This window comes from Panthera tigris, chromosome F2, assembly GCF_018350195.1.
Source record: "Panthera tigris isolate Pti1 chromosome F2, P.tigris_Pti1_mat1.1, whole genome shotgun sequence".
Lineage (NCBI taxonomy): Eukaryota > Metazoa > Chordata > Mammalia > Carnivora > Felidae > Panthera > Panthera tigris.
In genome coordinates, this window is record NC_056676.1 from 53,725,817 (window position 1) to 53,731,816 (window position 6,000).

A 6,000-nucleotide genomic window follows, 5' to 3' on the forward strand; every position below is an offset into this window, starting at 1 on the left:
AAAGCCTAGGAATCAGCCTTGATTCTCTTTTTTTTAATTTATTTATTTTGAGAGATAGAAAGAGAGCAGGAAGGGCAGAGAGAGGGAGGGAGAGAGAGAGAAAGAGAGAGAGAGACAGAGAGACAGAGAGAGAGAGAGAGAGAGAATCCCCAGCAGGCTCCACACTGCCAGCCTGCAAGGTTCAAACTCATGAACCATGGGATCATGACCTGAGCTGAAACCAAGAGTTGGACGCTTAAGTGACACCCAGGCATCCCACCTTGATTCCTTTTATTCAACACCTCACTCCTAATGCATCAGCAAGTCAGATTAGTTCTCCCTTTCAAATATTTCCTGTCTGACCATTTCTTACCACCTCCCTTGCTCCCCGACTTAGTACAACCTACCATCCCTTCTAACATCAAATATTTCAATCATCTCCTAAATGATCACCCTGTGTCCCCTCTTGCCTCTCCAATCTCCACACACGGCCAAACTGATCTTTTAAAATTGTAAATCAGATCACATAATCTCCCTCATTAAATCCCTCTGATATCTTCCCATCTCACCCATGATAAAGTCCAAATCCTTAACATGTCCTGTCCCCTACCCACTTCTCTTAACTCATCACCTACCACTCCTCATCATCTACCTTTTGGCCACCATTCTCTTGACACAAAAATACTGGACCATTTGTACACCAGGACCCTTATACTCATTCATACCAGTTAGGTCTCTATTCAAATGTCACCACTAAGATTAATTCCCTGATTATCCTATTAAAAATAGCTCTCTATTTGCTCCCCTCCCTCTCTCTTTAGCTCCTTAATTTACATTATATTTTTCATAGTACTTACTATCATCTGAAAATATTTTATTTGTGTATCTGTCTTCTCATTCCCTATGCTGATCCTTGGGATATCATGAACTATATGCTCTGTTCATCATTATATCTCCAGTAACAATAAAATACCTTGCACATAATAAATTCACAATAAATACTGTTGAATGAGGAAATGAATGCATTTCCTTATCCAATAGAGCCAATTGATGACAAATTATTGTTGACTTTGTCTTAGAACGTTTGACCTTTACTTTTATCCTAATTAATACATGGAATTTTTTATTGTTAAAAAATCTCTGAATTAATTAATGGTGGATATAGGAAAGTTCCAATGAGATCGTTAGTGCCAAAACTCAAATAAAATGAAAATCTACCTGAAAACTTTTCATTTTCTGGTTCTGTAATGTGTCATAAGGTTTCAAACCATCACAGACATAAACGTAGAAGTTAAGGTGATGTTTCTGAGGTCAGTTAAGATGAAATTTATTCTTTCTATCTCTTTTGACAATCCACATTTGTCCACAGCTCTTAGGGTAATTGAAATGATGGGAGTTGAATGTTATAATAGGAGAAAAGGTTTTATAAGATGAAAGCCTTGGTCATGTGGCCTTTTGCCCTCTGGCCAAAGAATACCAGGAGCACACCTACAGTTGATCAAAGTTTAGTTTATTGATTTGCTCCCAGTGGAAGATTACATACCATGGGGAACTATAGGACATCTCAATAGGGAGGTCTTACAAATGTCCTAAAGAATTTGATTATTATTAGAATTTGATTATTACTAGGTTTGTTCGAGCAAGTAGTGGGAGCACGTGTTGGGCACGTCCAAATAAGCAGGGTTTTGCTCTGGATTGCATGTTGTCTGACTACAAAATTCTAGGGCTGGATATCTTAATAAATCTTATCTATAAATTAGAAGAAATGAAGCAAGGCTAAATATGTAATTAGTAAACTAATACTCATTCATATTATGCCAGGGGAATGTTTCACCATTTAGCTTAGACAATGTTCATGGTTTGTCTATTTTTAGACGTGATTACAGAGTGGTCATGTTTTTTCTTCATCAAGACTGCCACAAAATGGCCTTGTAACACGTGTTACTCCTTCTCAATGATGCTTATATCAGAGTGCCAGTTACCCCTCCTTTTCCAGTGAAGGCTTCAGCTCACTAGTGGCAAAGTGGAAGTCTATGGGTCAAATCAGGCCTGAAAATATGTTTTATCTGGGCTGCCCAGGATTTGTAATTAAATTAATTGCCAACATTCAAAATTGGGAAAGTTTATATAAATTAAATCCAAATTTCTGGCTTATCTGGAAAAAAAATCATGAACTGGCCATATTGAGTATATATTCCTGCCTGGCAACACTCAACTGGAGCTGAGGAACAGGCTTTCATGTGGCCTGCTTCCTCATTTATGTGGGTGTGATGGATACTTGAGTCTGAATTTCTGGTTCCCTTCCTCTCCTTCTATCTCTGCCCCAATATATTATCTTTGCCAGTGGTTTCAACGGCTTCTGGGTGACCCGTCTAACACCTTGGGATCAAATTTCCTGATTTACCTACAACTTTGCCCCCCTTCATCTCAAGTTTCACACTTCTATATTGCCCCTAGCACCTTATCACCAGTAAATCACCTTCAGAATCCTCAAATAACCCTTTGTGACTACAATCTTCATTCCCCCAACTGCCCCACTCTATAACTCCTACTGAAATTCTTCATTTACCTCTTCTAGACTCTGAGTTTTTAAGTCTCATCATTTTCCCTGTCCAACACCCTCTCTTCTTGTGATGGCTGCCTGAGCTTGGATTCCATGACTCATCATATCACTCATTTGCAAGTCATCTGCTCCAAATCCAACCAAACACTCCTTGAACTCAGCTATCATCTTCTCTGTGCCCACACTAGGCAGCCACATGCTGCTAGAGAAATCATACAACTGGACTAAATTAGCTACACTTTAAATTCATTTAACACTCATATACTCAACATAATGTCAGAAATTTATTATATTTCCCTAGAGTATTCTGGGTTTTTTTTCTCTTCAAGCCTTTCCCATCTCCTCTCTCACCCATCTACCTCATTAATAACTTCACTTTAAACTCCTTAGCATGAGACTCCAAGGCAGCAGGGATTTTGTATGGCTCAGTGCTATTGCTTAGGCTAGGCGTGGTAATTTAATGCCTGGCACACAGTAAGAATTTAATAAATATTTGCTGAAAGGTTATTTCAAGGTAAATATTTTTCCATCATCATCATATCTATCAAGCTTTCTGTATATGTACCCATTCTTCTCCACATTCCCTACTGTTCAATGGAAGAAGTAGCCCTATGGTCATTTGTGTGTTCTGCAATTTAGTCCTTCCTCATTATTTTGAAATGCTTAATAAGTTTGATTTAATTTGAAAATTCGTCCATGTTATCACTGGATATTTCAACATTATATCTGTCAAAGAGCTGTTATAGACAAGTCTCGTATAGAACATTTTATTAGGCTAATTATAATCATTGCTAATAATTATGGAGCACCCAAATTTGCTAAGTGCTGTTCCAACAGTTCTTTATATACCAACCCATTTAACCTTCACAATAACATGAGATAGACACTCTTTTTTTTTCATCATTTAACTGAAGTGCAAAGAGGCCAAGTAGCCTACCCACATTCTTGTTGCCTAAAAGACGTGAACATCATTCTTATCCACCATGCTCTACTGTCTCCTTTTAAAAAATAAAAGGTGAAAAATTAGTACAAGCTCCCATAGTGACTTAAAGAAAATCACTGAGAAAAAGAATGGAAACTAGGGGATGAGGGGAGGAGGGGGACCTTGATGCTTCTACCTCTAAAGTCATTCCAAACCTATCCTCTCCTTCTCCATTGCCACGACCCTAGCCCAAGCCGCCACTATTTTTTCACCTGGGCAATTTGCAGTAGCCACCCAACTATTCTCCATAATGATTTCCTCACCTCAGAGCAGCCAAAATCACCTGTTTAAAACATGAACCATATCATCAAAGGATTTCCACTGCATTTACAATAAATCCCAAACTTCTTACCACAGTCTCCATCAAATGCTACATATTCTGGCCCCTGCCCAACTTTCCAACTACATCTTATCCAAATATCCCAACTGCCACACTGAGGAGAAGGAGTCTGCCTTCAGTCTCTGGAACATGTCACATTCTTTCCTGATTCAGGGCCTTTGCCTGGAATGCTCTTCTTCTTGACTGGCTTTTTTGGAACTCAGACCAAAATGCCGAGACATTCCCCAAGCATCCTACACATAGTAACCTCCTCCCTCAAGTTACCGCTTGTCATGTGACTCTTTATTGCCTCCATAATATTTAGTGTCATCTGTTTTTCTGTCTCTGTGTCCTAGGCATCCACAACGGTGTCTAGAGTGTGGTTGGTACTCAGTAAATATATGTTGAATAATAAATGAAATGAGATATTTTATGTATTACTTGTAGCACAATTCCACAGTTCTTATATATGACACTGACCAGCAATTGACCAATTATTGATGTCCTAAAAGAAGCCAAACTAATTTCTCAATATACTTTTTATCTATAAATAGCTCTCATTAAGCCTAAGTCTTCAAGTCTTCTTGTGCTTTGGTGGTTTATGAAAGAAAGTTGCCCAGTTCCCTGAATCATGAGCCTTGTCTTCTCCAGCCACACATTGCTTTTATTGTTGTTCTTGCTATTTATAATTTACTGAAATACATTCTCAGGAGATTAGGTTTTGCTATGACTATCTCTACAAATATCTATAAAGGATGATAAGAAATAGATGTCTTAATTTATCGTTTCCAAAGCATTTGCTTCAATTCAGGAGCAGTTCACATGGCAATGCCCTTTATTTCAATATGCTTTTATTTTTAAGAAATAAAACAGAAACAGTAATTTCCATTCTGAATAATTCTGGTTATCTCTAAATGGTTACTCAGACACCAAGAGAGTATCTGTAGAGAATGAGTAATGTTTTACTTGAAGTCCTTTTGTCAATTAGTACATTTTTAGAAATCAAATGATAAGCTCCTCAGTTTAGGGTAAAAGTAAACAATGGAGTTCCTCTAAATTGTCCAAGATTATACACCCTGAATCTTGATTTATTCCCCCAATCTTATTTTCCCAAATGGTTTATGGTTTGAGGACCACACCATAAATTTTTCAAGTGCTATACCTGTGAACTCAATGTTTAAATTTTGTTTTTTTTTTAACGTTTTATTTATTTTTGAGACAGAGAGAGACAGAGCATGAATGGGGGAGGGTCAGAGAGAGAGGGAGACACAGAATCCGAAACAGGCTCCAGGCTCTGAGCAGTCAGCACAGAGCCCGACGTGGGGCTCGAACTCACATACCGCGAGATCGTGACCTGAGCTAAAGTCGGACGCTTAACCGACTGAGCCACCCAGGCGCCCCTCAACGTTTACATAAAATCTACATTATGAAGTAAATAAGACACTTTAGTTGTCTAGTTCATCTAGTATATTTGTTTTTTCCATGCAAGATAATTTTTACATATGTAGGAATTTGTCCCACATGTTAAATTCCTGAGAGTTAAGTGATTACACAGGCTTTCTTTGGGGTCACCACCATTCAGCTTGTAGCTAATAGGAACTCTACTTTGGGAGCAGTTTGTGATCTCCCACAAAGTCCCTTTTTTATATTTCTGTCATACAGATTATATAAATTAAATCCTTTTCTCATCCACTCAGTTTTTAATTATTAAATTATTACCCTAGCTCCTTTGTGGGCTGTTGAGTAATGCAGAGCTACACAATACCAGAATCATCCTGCCCGTACTTCCTATTCAAGGATGACGTCTCTGATGGTGTTATCAGGAAAAACTGAGATCCAGATTCAGCTCTTTCCCTTTTTGGTTCCTTTATAGACAACTGTTGGCTTTGGGACAATAATCAATATTAGAAATAGTCCATCACCCACTACCATGCTAAGTAAAGAAGGAAATAATTTTTTGTTGTTGTTAAAACAAAAGACTGACACAGAGAGAAAATAGAAAAAAATGTTTTTGGCTTTTATAGGTTGGATGCTTTGCTCTGGAAAAAAAGATAAATGTCCAATGATGCTGTAGCTTCCCTAAAACTAGAAAAGTTATGGCATGAAAGCATTCTCTGAATTGGCAAACGGTTTCTTGCAGATTTGGAGTTGTGTTGT